The sequence below is a fragment of the Eretmochelys imbricata genome, chromosome 17, assembly GCF_965152235.1.
Source record: "Eretmochelys imbricata isolate rEreImb1 chromosome 17, rEreImb1.hap1, whole genome shotgun sequence".
Classification (NCBI taxonomy): domain Eukaryota; kingdom Metazoa; phylum Chordata; order Testudines; family Cheloniidae; genus Eretmochelys; species Eretmochelys imbricata.
Window position 1 is genome coordinate 12,161,156 of NC_135588.1, and position 13,128 is coordinate 12,174,283.

The window sequence follows — 13,128 nt, forward strand, 5'->3', positions numbered from 1 at the left end:
TATTTATTTACAGGCATTGTTATAGTGTTTCTGGTAGGATCTGAGTGCCATTTACTTATGTTAGGCTCAGTTTATTCCTTCAAGCCCACTGTATGGGCCCCTACACTAGGACTTTCCACACTGCCTATCTAGCACTGGTACTGCTCCTAGTGTAAGGGGCGCTGTAGCCAGGGTGAGGTTGTTTGTGCAACTGTGCTATCTAACCCTACGTCAGTGCTTCTACCCTTGCTGGCACTGGGGAATCATTAACGCCACTTTTTTGCAACACCTGGATTTTCCACTGAGGTCTCCCGTCCCAACCTAGAAGCTCACCACGCCAGCTTTAGCGTCTGAGATTTCCTGATGCCCAGTATAAGCACATGATGGTGCAGGAAAAAGGAATGTTGTAGTGGCAGCATACTCTGCCCCTGGAAAGGAACCGCTGCCAGGGAAGAGAGCTCTTCCCTGTATTTTGGATTGGGGTTTTAGTTCTGGTTCCCCAGTTGTGTAGGTCAGTTGGTGGGGTGAGAAGTATATATATCTAGTAATTGTATCTGCAATCGGTTGATTCATCATAACTCCATATCGCACCAGATGTTGCCAAGTTCTAGATTCCAACTGAGGGAACTGAATGAAGAGAAAAGATGGGGTGCCAACAAGCCTCTCAAAGAAAGGAAACTATAGTTTTGGCAGGTTATGCTGTTAACCTCTTAGACAGGCAGTTTACATTTTAATTTGAAATCAGTTTCAAACCCCACTTCAAAACCAGCCAAGTTCTTCAGCCTTTTCCTAAGGGAACGCAAACTATAAAGGTCAGTCAGGCTCTACAGGGAAAGTTTCATTCATCCAAGTTATGTCACAGTGAGACCCCGGGCTGGATTTAGGCACAGGCGACCAAGGTGAGGGCCTGGCTCTGTGGGGCACTGGGCTCAGGGTCCTGTAAGGGGGCACTGAAGATGCCCCTTGCCTGGGGCGCCATTTGGTCTAGGGTCAGCCCTGGCTAAAGCACTTAACAAATGGAACTCTCTGAAAGAGCAGAGCAGAGCTGCATTGTTGCATCAGCACCCTGGGCAGGAACTCTGTTTCTGAAGTTGCATATTTATTCCAAATATTACATTTCTGCCTAGTTCAGCCTTTCAGATCTAGACTAAAACAAACCTCTATGGTCTAATGCTGCCAAGCTAGCTAGGTTTTACTGCTCCTGCTGTTGTTACATTGCAGTAACAATGGTACAGATTTGCCTGGTATTTGATTTTTTTTGTAAGCACTTTGCTATTTTTATAAGTTAAAATATTTTAAAATGTCAGCTAGGAATCACCTATAAATGTATCTGTTACAAACTAACATGCAGCATGGATATTTTTTTCTGGGAATTGGGTTATAAAAACATCTAAAGACGACTTGTTCTTAGTTTTTGTTAATATAATAGGGTTGCTTTTTTCAGACAGGATCTTAGTGGTTGTGGAATACTACCATTATCATGTTGAAAAGTATGAAGTCACTCCCCGGTAAACACAGACTTGAGGCTAAAAGGAGAGATCAGACAGATCCCATGTGTCTGCTTTTCTATTCTGGAATGCGATTTCGCTCCCAATATGACTTCAGAGGAGAGGATCCTATGGAAAGGTTGACTCACAGGAATCAAATTAGCATGTAGGTTTGCCAAAATCAAGTCAAGAATCTCAATTCTTGGCCATCAATATCAGGAACAAATTGAAAATTGAGGATAAGAAATAAAGGCCTGGAACATTCTCTGGGGAAATATTAAAAAAAACCCCAACACTAGTTAGTTTGTATGGGAGACGCCTGAACTTGTGACTATGAGCCCAGAACTCTCAGCTCTGACACTGGCCTTGAGCAAATAACAACCTCCCTGCTTCAGTTTCTTCATCTATAGAGCAGGAGTGATCGTACAGACTTACCTACTTGATCTCAGCCCTAGGGCTGTTTATTAGCTGAGATCCAGTGATGCAGTCTTTACTCCTGTGAGTTCAATGGCACGACTCATGTAAGCAAAGATTGCAGACATAGATCCTGATTGTTTCTAAAGCACATTGAAGGCATATGCTAAATACTGTTTGCTTTAAATTGTTATTTATTTTTATAAAATTGCATTTGTGTGGATTGCAATTAACAAATGTAGGAAGATGAGTTCCCTGCCATAGAGAAATTAAAAACTGTGTAAGTGAAAGCTGTGTTGTAAAAATGAGACATTGCTACATATGTAATTACCACCACACCTAAGTGGCAATAAAGTTAAGCTCTTCCCATGTTATTATAACTATTCTGTTTAGGGACACGTGAAGATAGCAGGTACCAAGAGATATTGCCAGGGTAAAAACCTAGCTCCCGTAAAGCCAGGCAATGGGTGTTTTGCGATTGACTTCAACAGGGTCAGAATTTCACCACCTAATTTCATCCACCACAAATGGATTCAGACTCTGTTGATACTGTCTATTTATGTAGCTTCTCTGTTGATTGGAAAAGGCTTCCCTTTAAAATCTGAGATATTACATAAGGTACTTGTTCCTTTGCAGGACTCGGTGGGTAAGTTTCATGTTAAAAACAAGGTGCTTTCTGTGCGAACAGTGGAATATCACACAAACAACTTTACACAGTGCTTGCGCTTTTCAAAGTAATTTCTCAGTAGTTCTCAGGAATTAGAGGTGGAAATAACATCCTTACAAGCTTTATAAAAGTAGGCTGTATGAGACAACTGTACCATTTTTCACACTGAAGAGTAGTTGTGACTAACAAAATAAGGATAATTTTGTAATAAGGATTCTATAAAACCCTTTTTTTTTCCCACTCAGACCTTTCATTCATGGAGTTTATACACAACATTATCTGTCAATTTGCTCATGCTGAGTTGTACTTCGCTATGAATAAGCCCATTGAAGAAAATGGATCTACTCATGGAGTAAACTACTCCATAATGTCAGTAAGGGTGACAGAATCTGGCCCTATATAGTTATAGCACCACTAAATGCAGCCCCTTCCGGGGTGTGAAGCCAGCACCCCATCATCCAGCATACACTGGAGAAAAGGGATACGTTGGGCAAGGATAAAACCTTATTCTTATACAAAGTGCCATTAGATAGTCAAATTCTACCTAGAGGAAAGAGTATGTTGCTTAAGATCTCATCTACAAGATCTTAGCGTATTTAAATCTGTTTATTTACCTCAGAATTATAATGGGCTAAAGCAACACTGCTATGATTCAAACCAGAGGTCCCAAGAATTGTTAGTATTTCCTACCCAGTGCTTAGGCCCATATAAGTCATCTTCTCCAGCCTATGCACCTTCAACGTCTCTCCCCACCTAGAAGGCAGTCCTGTCACTATCTCCATCAGTAGGTCTTGAAAAATTGTATCCATAGTAGGTCAGACAGAACTTGCGCAGACTCTAGAAGATCCTGTTTCAAATATGGTTAAATAATAGAGAACAGGGTGCTCATTATGTTATATTTATAACAAGCCTGTACAAAGTCTGCAATTTTTTACTCCAACTCTATAATTGTAGCTCAATAGCAGCAAGATCATAGTTATCGCTGACTGAAACGATTGTTAGAACATATTTAATTAAAGGCTTGAGTTTTATTTTTGAGGTCAAGGGACTGGCAGGTGATGTGCATTTCACAAAGCCCATCCTGTGATAGTCTTTGCTGAAACAATCTTCATCTGGATTTTATTAGACACAGATGAAATTTTAATGAAGCCGTAAGTTTGGCTGTCCCAAGACTCAAGTTTTTGTGGCTTTTTGTGAACATAGTCACATGAGCACATGTCCTATAGTTCATTCCAGTTTCAGACAACTAAGAGGTAGTATAAATAGATCTGACATTAAACATCATGCTGCATATTTTAAACAGTCATCAGATATTGTAGGTTTTATTTGAATGAGTTAAAATTGGTCAATGTTCTATTCTTAGGACATCCGGAGTGCAGCTGAATTTGAAGTCAGCCATCTGCCAGGGGCAATACTCATTGACCCTCAGAGTGATACACTGCAAGAATTTCTGCAGAAACAGCTCCTTCCAGGTACAGTAAAGATCTCAGTAGAACTCATTCTTTCTTGTTGCAAACAGCTTTCAAGCTGCTCTAAGGTGAGAATTTTCAAAAGAGCGCAGTGAGCACACCTGGGGCCAGGGTTTCAGAAGTGCTTAGCCCGTGGGGTGCTGGAGACGACTGGAGAATGGCTTGGCACACAGTCAGCTGAGAACTGGGGAAGTGCAAAGGCCACCTTTCCACCACCCTCCTGAGCTACTTCTCAGTCATAGCCAGGAATCTGGGCCGTAATATTAAAAAAAAAAAAAAAAAAAAAAGCCTTACCTGGATTATTAACAACACTCAAGACTATGAAGACTAAACCAATGAAAAACCTAATTTACTTTTCATCACATATTCTGGATTATTATTTTACTCTCTCTTTGGCACTCAGCCTAGATGGTATAACTGGACTGGGCAATTTCTACTCAGTGTTACGTTCAGGTTCTCATACACTGGCACAGAGCTGAAGAGCCTGGGTAAAGAAGTGCTGTGGGGCATTTCAAACTGAAACAACCATTTTCAATGACATTAAAAAACATGAACATGTATAATCATCATTAATATTAGATTTTGTTATATAAAAAGAGACAAACTAAATTTTGTGTCTAAATGGCTTGACAAAGGTGCTGGGATATGCCCTATGCTGAGGGCATTATTACTGAAATCATCATCATAATAACAGACTAGAAGTATTGCCAACTCTCATAAAAATGTAACTTTTTTTTTAAAAGCCCCAGCTTCTGGAGTCAAGTAAATATATGAGACTCTCAGCTTCAAAAAAAAGTAAGTTCTCAGCACTTATGGATGCAAAGCTTGAAAATGTGACACCAGCCACCCCTATATCCTCAAGGTTCAGAAACTAAACGCTGAATAAAAAGGACCCTAAATCCATTATTTATTTAATTTATTTATTTATATCTCATGATTTTTGAGGGCCGGAGTTACCACTGTTTGGAGTTGGCAATACTGGATTAGTGAGAGAAACCTTGTAGTTGTACATAGCTTTTAACTCCCTTCTTGGTTTTTTCCATTCTATTTCAGAGAGTAAAAATAAAAACATCATTTGCTATTGCACTGTGGGATACAGGGCTTCCAGGACTGCCCAGAGCGTGAATGAGTTCTTGTCAAGTGAAGCCGGCCAAACCCCCAAAACTTCCCTGAAGGTTTATAATGCAGAAGGAGGACTGGTGAAATGGGCCAGTGAAAGAAGGCTGATGGTGGACAAACAGGAGCATCCCATTCACCTCGTTCACCCCTACAATGCAGCATGGGCAAAACTACTGGAACCAGAGCTGCAAGCACAGATCTAAAGCATTTCTGCAAGTCTGATCTAACTGGGGCCTCTAGGTAAAATACAAATTAATAATAAGAATAAAAATGAATGGGGGCCCCAACCTCAACTATGTCTTGGAGGCATAACTATAATGCTACTAATAGAGGATTACAATATGTATTGTAGTTGTTTTAATTGGTGGGCAGAACTGGCTAAAGATACTAAGCTAGCTTTTCAGCTGGTCTAAAGTGGAGTAGGAACTGAAGTCAAGTCAGATATGACAATTTACACCAGTTAGACTGAAATCTAGATTAACAAAGAGCACAGGACAATACAGAATCCATCTGCAGTCTGGTGAAAAGGGAGAAGTCCTGGAAAATGCTGGGAACAAGGTTATTGTGTATAAACAGATAGAATCCCGCAGTCCAAATCATGACAAATGGAAAAGCAAAGCACTACATTTTTAGCATCTCTGTTACTGTTTAAATTTGCTGGTGGAGTCCTGTATTCACCAGATAGCTTGTCTAGATGCATCTAATCTTTCTGGGAATAACAGTTGGGCCAGTCACATAGGTAAAGAGAAAGAGTGCCGGCTGGAGATGCACAGTAACCAGTAAATAAAGTAAGTAAGATTAAGTAAGACTATTTCCTGTTAGTGAGTTAGGTTCTAAACATATATAAGCTCACCCACATACGATGAAAATAACTTTAATTCTTGGTCCTTGCAAAGGTGATGCACAAATAGTTACAGTTTCATGGAGGCCTAAATAAATATTTGGGAAGAGGTATAAACCCGCTCTTTAACTGCAATCTAACCAACCTGTCAGTGCTTATTATTTGCTCAATTGCTGTATAATCTTGCTGGCAACTCTGAAATCCTTAGGAAGCATTTCTAAATATACACACCTCTCACCTTGGTTACTGGACTTTTTAGGCGAGTGAAAATAGCGCAGCACTGTTTGAACCTCTGTCTTTTCCTAGACCACTTTATTTTAAAAGTAGCTGTTGACTTATTTTAAATAGTCGAACACGGAGTACTACAGCCAAAAGAATCTGAAACCGTTATTATAATTTCTGAGGTGCCTGATCTTGTAGTTTTACTCTGGCAAAAAAAAAAAAAATTGTTCCAATTGCACGCGTGGTTTGGTGGGTTGTTTTTTCTTTGTTTGGTCTTAACATTCAAACCTGACAGCTCTAAGGGCCTAATCCAAAGCCCTTTAATGTCAATATGAGCCTTTCCATTTACTTCAATGGGCTTTGGATCAGACCCAGAGTCACCAGCCCGGCTACAGGATTCACAATGAGTGCTAGGGCAATGGAACTGAAACGAGCTGGAGAGAGAGCCTGGGGATTCTGGAGAGTAAGTCAATCAATAACTCGACTGCATGACACTTGTCTGACTGTGACTGAAGATGGAGCAGTCAGCATTTGGAATGATCAGATTTAGGAACAAAAAATACAATGAACTATCTAAAGCCACACAGCCCGAGCAGCCGAGACAAGGGTTGGTATTTGGTGAATGAGGTATAGAAGAAACGCAGCTAGAGCTGTTACAAAAGGGAGGCCTAGTGAGACATGCCAGTACTTCCTGCACACAGAGAACCAGTTCAGAGCATGCTGGTGCATCTGAGTGGCAGAGGCCTCCTCCTGACCATATAACACAGGGGACAGTGTCATCTTAAGTGTGCACATGTCGGGCTCCTTCTGGAACTTATAGGCAGCATGACTGTCAAGCTTCTTGTATCCGATGGCTTCAGGCTGCCCCTGCAAACAGCTGAGGACAGCAAGGAACCAGAGGAACTCCAGAGCTGTCCTGAAGCACAAGCAAGGAGTTGGGGCCTAATCAAGCCCCTGATCTGAAGCCACTCACAGGGTGGCGGAGATCTCATTGATAGGGCTGGTGATGGTGCCGGTCCTGTCAATGAAGGCCATAAGATCTGTGAGCCGGGAAAGGGAATAGGCTGACGTTGCCCTTTAAGGAATGGACAACGGGAGCACTCAACGCTTTCTCCCCCTTTGTGTTCCCACTGTCTTGTGGAGCTCCCCCATCCCTTCTCTGGAGCACCCCCTCCTGACCCTCTCTCAAACTTTGCCTCAGGACCTTTGGAGTGGGACTAAGGGAATACTTCCATCCCTGTCACCAGCCCTCTGTCGCAGGACGGGGAGCAGCACATAAAGTCCAGTTTCTTCCCAGCACTCCTGCATGTCAGAGAGGGCAGGGCCCAATTGCTTCCTTGGGATTAATCAGAGATCAAGGCCTATTCCAGGGTTAAAATCATTAACAACAACTGTAAACAGTCAAAATTTGATTCTTCCTGAAGTAATAAGCTGCTGGCAGTTCTCCTAAGGAAACCACAAACCACATCATTTACCCACATTGACTAAGGGGGAGACAGTCGAGGGATTTTAACTTCACAGCCCCAATGTTCCATGTTCTGCTAATTACTTCCAAAATTTTAACATAAAAATACAGTCAGCAGAAATAAAAAATGCAGAGAAAAGCCACTCCTTTTGCCAGGTGGAGAGAATCTATTCTTCTGGGAAATTTGGATCCATATTCAATATCTACAAAGTTCAGGGTATTTGGATCTGGGCTTTTGGTTCGGGCCTATCCCTCCTAACAACAGAGATAACGGTGGAAATTAGCAAAGGATGCTATATGAACCCACTCACATGGGGGAGGGTTTAACTCCTGGGGGGAGGTTATTATAAGTGGAGAAACAAGAACAAGAAAAAGACTTATCCAGAGAATTAAAATAAGCAAGAAGGAGCAGATTCCTCCTCTCTCCCAGCCCCCTGAGAGGGCAAACTCTGTTCTCCCCATCTCCCCTCATCTCCCCTCAGCACTTTTCTGAATTACTTCAGGGTGCAGAGATGTAGGTATGAAGTTCACTCAGTCCTCTCCTAGACCAGCCTGGGGCATCCAGCTCTGTGGCACAGTTCCCATCTCTAATTCATAGATAGTGGGATTGAGTGGTTCTAATTAGGGACCGTTCTTAAACCAATATTCATGTCAAACTGATAATTTTGTTGCAGCTAAATGTAATCTTTAATGTGTCTATTTTAGGAAAGGTAGAGTAGAGGGAATAGGTCCATATACAGAATGAGATCAGTTTTCATTTTAGGTGCATGCATTTTTTTTTGGCAGATGTCTGCTCTGGGAAATGGTAAGAAAAGAGAAGCGCATGGGTTGTGGTGGTTAAAGCAGCAGGACTGGGCATCAGAGTTCTTGGATTCTAGTCCCAACTCTGGAAGGGCAGTGTTGTCTAGCAGTCAAAGCAACAGACAATCTAGAAGTTCCTGCATTCTCGCTGTGAGTTTATAATAAACAAGCTGCAGTAAAGACTGCCATAAAAAGGCCCCACCACCATGCAGATCCTTTTAATATCTTAATGAGTTAACAATTTGCCAGATTCAGTTATCTCAGCTGTAATAGGCTCTCTGCAGATGGACTTTATTCAAACATCGTCATGACCCAAAAAGAAGTTGATTTCTGTGCAATCTGCTAGTTACAGAATGACTCAACTAAATATGCTCTATAAATAGTTTACAAAAAGTAAGCGGACCTAGAGATTCTCATCTACATAATGCGAATAAGCGTGGCCTAAAGGTGGTTGACATGTGTATCCCAATACTGTTTAGGGACCTCATCCGATACTTTGCCTTCTGTAGCAATGGGACTTCAAACTATGGTTTGGTTTCCTCACATCAATCTTCTGTAATTTCCACTTTTTGTATGTTCCTCAAAAAGATGAGAACGGTGACAATCTACACAGACCTCACTAGCTGCTGTAAAATTTCAGGCCAGTTTTTAAATAGAGATGCATTTCTGTGGTGGAATTCTGCAGAGCTAGATTTAAATTCACCTGTGTGCCAGCAAGATCTTGAGAGGTGTGTCAAAATGGAGCCATCCAAAATCAGTTGCCACTTTTGAAAATATTGGCCTTTGCAACTTGGTCACACAGGAATGACAGAGCAAAGAATCACACCCGGATAATCTGCCTACTTGACTTGTTCTTGCCACATGGCCACACATCCTTCGAAAGACCTTGAGTCAGTTCCAAATTTCGATCACTATTTTGTGTCTTCTAGGCTGAGATTTTCAAAAGCACTCAGCGCTGACCTAACTCATGTCAATGAGCCACTGATTTCAGTAAGAACAGGATTAGGCTAAAGATGAACAATTTTGAAAATCCCCCCTCGTTCTGACTTAAATATTAGAGCTGGTTAGAAAATGCAGGGAGGGAAGATTTCAACCACAGTGAAAATAATTGTTTTCTACTGAAAATTTTGACTTCTAATCAAAAACCTGAAAGCCATTTTTTAAAAGTTTTTGTAAGTGGGAAAAAACAAAATATGTCCAGATGAAAAAAAATTAAACTTTTTTTGGTTTTCCCTCAGATCAGTATGGCTTTTGGTTCCCAATGAATAATCAGAAATATTCAACGAAAACAGTCACCTTCTACACCAAGAAAGAATAACAATAATAAACAATACAAAGTAATAACTTGACTGAAAACTCAATTTCCCATCACATTTAAATTGACAGAAAACGTTCAACCAGCCTCACTAAATATTAATTAAGTCACTGAAACCCATTATTTCTCAATACTCGGCACAGGAGGGTTGTTTTGTTATAAGGAACATTCAGTCTCTCCTGACTTTTCAAGAATCTGGTTGTCTCTTTAGAAGTTACACGTCACATTTCTGGCATGAGGTATTATTTGAAAACCTCTTGCTGTCTGACTCATTGAAAAGCTACATTGCAAAGAAGGCCAAGCAACAATTTTTCATGGTTAAATAAAGTGAATAGACACGGGGAAGATAACATCTTCTTACTTGTAAAAGAAATGGTCAGCTGCTTATGACAAGGATCTATATAAGGGACCTTATTGAGTAATGAATGGCCACTATTCACTTATTGCAGCAAAGAAACCCAGATGAACAAAAATAGATTTAATACTGAAATTATGACACAATCACCAACTAAATTTAAAAAAAATACAGTATTATTGTTAGGGATAGTTTTATTTATTTTATCAGGCGTGTTATGTCCATTATCATTCCTTCCCCGCCTCCCCCATTTTCATGTGGTTATAACTTTCTTACACAGTGGTGGTAAACTTTTATGGCTGCCTAAAACATTTTAAGAAATTTTTAGTAGTCATTTGAGTCAGTTTGGAAAATAAAGTGCCTGAATATGTGTAGAGTGACTGTGTTACTGAGGGACTTTTAACGTCTGCATTTCCAGACACTGAAAAAAAATTAACTGAGTATCTTTAACTTTTCATTAATATTTTGTTTCTCCCTAATGCGATGTGGAAATGGTTAGAACAGTGGATTGGAAGCCAGGACACCTGGATTCAATTCTTGGCTCTGCCACTGACTTGCCGAATACCCTTGGCTTAATCACTTCATCTTTCTCTACAGTCTCCTATTCACAAGTAAAACAGAGGTAATAATAATACTTACCTACCACAGAGGTATCCTGAGGCTTTATTAAGGATTGCAACATACTTCAAGAGTCTTGGATAAAAAGATTCCATATAAAAGTAATATAGAGTAATTGGATATAGTCACTGATTTTTATTTGTATATAAATCTAAACTTTAAAGAAACAATATCAGTAAACAGCACCTTGCATTAATGATAAGCAGCAAAAAGAATATTAGAAAGAGGCTGGGTCAGATTGTGTATTAGGGTTCCACTTATACAAAGGTTACTAAACAGTTAACGTTATACTCATGTTACAGCCATGAGCAGTATGTGTTATCGGTGGTTATAAGCACATCAGTAGAAGGTGTTAGGAGTGGTTTTAAGTTATGGTTTTATAACCTATAGACCGGTTGGGCTCTATAACAATCTATTAATCCTTCATTAATCCTTTAGAAATGGAACTTTAACACCAAGCAGGATCAGATTCCATTAGAATGTGATGTAACAGGGCAGTGGAGTTTCCGGGACTATACAATTGAAGTAGGGAAAAATGTAACTGAGGCAGGCCACAATCCCCAATTATTTTGTGCAGTTATTCTCACTGCGTGATGCCCTGTGGTCCATTACATGGGCTTCTTCAAACAATGCTTTGAACAGGGAAAGCAGCCAAACCGTCAGGCACACACTGTGCTGCTGCTACGGATACTCTGGGAGAGTTTTCAATCTCTCCAGCACGTTGGTCTTATTGCTCTGCTGGTGTGTTATACCAGTAGCTGCAGGAGTGGCCGTTGTCAGGTAATGAGCCGGAGATTGGATTGTTCTAGTACATCAAGGTGCCACAATGGCACGGATCAGATTGAACAATGTAGGAAAGTCACATTTTATTGACACACGCTAGAGTACATTACAAAACAATCCACCCCCACCTTTAGGGGGCCCACAGTGCAGGTCTAACATAAAGGATTTGCTACTGCACGCCTCTTTCCATAGTTTTCAGAGTAGCAGCTATGTTAGTCTGTATTCGCAAAAAGAAAAGGAGGACTTGGGGCACGTTGGAGACTAACACATTTATTTGAGCATAAGCTTTCGTGAGCTACAGCTCACTTCATCGGATGCATAAAGTGGAAAATACAGTGAGATTTATATACACGCAGACTATGAAAAAATGGGTGTTTATCATACACATTTAAGGAGAGTGATCACTTAAGATGAGCTATTACCAGCAGGAGAGTGGGGTGGGGGGGGGAAGAGAAAACCTTTTGAAGTGATCATCAAGGTGGGCCATTTCCAGCACATTTCCAGGAGTTAACAAGAATGTCTGAGGAACAGTGGGGGTGGGGAAGGAATAAACAAGGGGAAATAGTTTTACTTTGTATAATGACTCAACCACTCCCAGTCTCTATTCAAGCCTAAGTTAATTGTATCTAATTTGCAAATTAATTCCAATTCAGCAGTCTCTCCTGGGAGTCTGTTTTCAAAGTTTTTTTGTTGAGGAATAGTCACTTTTAGATCAGAAATCGAGTGGCCAGAGAGATTGAAATGTTCTCTGACTGGTTTTTGAATGTTAAAATTCTTGACCTCTGATTTGTGTCCATTTTTTCTTTTACGTAGAGACTGTCCAGTTTGACCAAAGTACATGGCAGAGGGGCATTGCTGGCACATATCACATTGGTAGTTGCGCAGGTGAACGAGCCTCTGATAGTGTGGCTGATGTGATTGGGCCCTATGATGTTGTCCCCTGAATAGATATGTGGGCACAGTTGGCAACGGGCTTTGTTGCAAGGATAGGTTCCTGGGTTAGTGGTTCTGTTGTGTGGTGTGTGGTTGCTGGTGAGTATTTGCTTCAGGTTGGGGGGCTGTCTGTAGGCAAGGACTGGCCTGTCTCCCAAGATTTGTGAGAGTGATGGGTCATCCTTCAGGATAGGCTGTAGATCCTTGATAATCAGTCACCTTCAGCCCCCAACTAAACCCTCTCCAACGCATTATCAAGGATCTACAACCTATCCTGAAGGATGACCCATCACTCTCACAAATCTTGGGAGACAGGCCAGTCCTTGCCTACAGACAGCCCCCCAACCTGAAGCAAATACTCACCAGCAACCACACACCACACAACAGAACCACTAACCCAGGAACCTATCCTTGCAACAAAGCCCGTTGCCAACTGTGCCCACATATCTATTCAGGGGACAACATCATAGGGCCCAATCACATCAGCCACACTATCAGAGGCTCGTTCACCTGCGCAACTACCAATGTGATATGTGCCAGCAATGCCCCTCTGCCATGTACATTGGTCAAACTGGACAGTCTCTACGTAAAAGAAAAAATGGACACAAATCAGAGGTCAAGAATTTTAACATTCAAAAACCAGTCAGAGAACATTTCAAT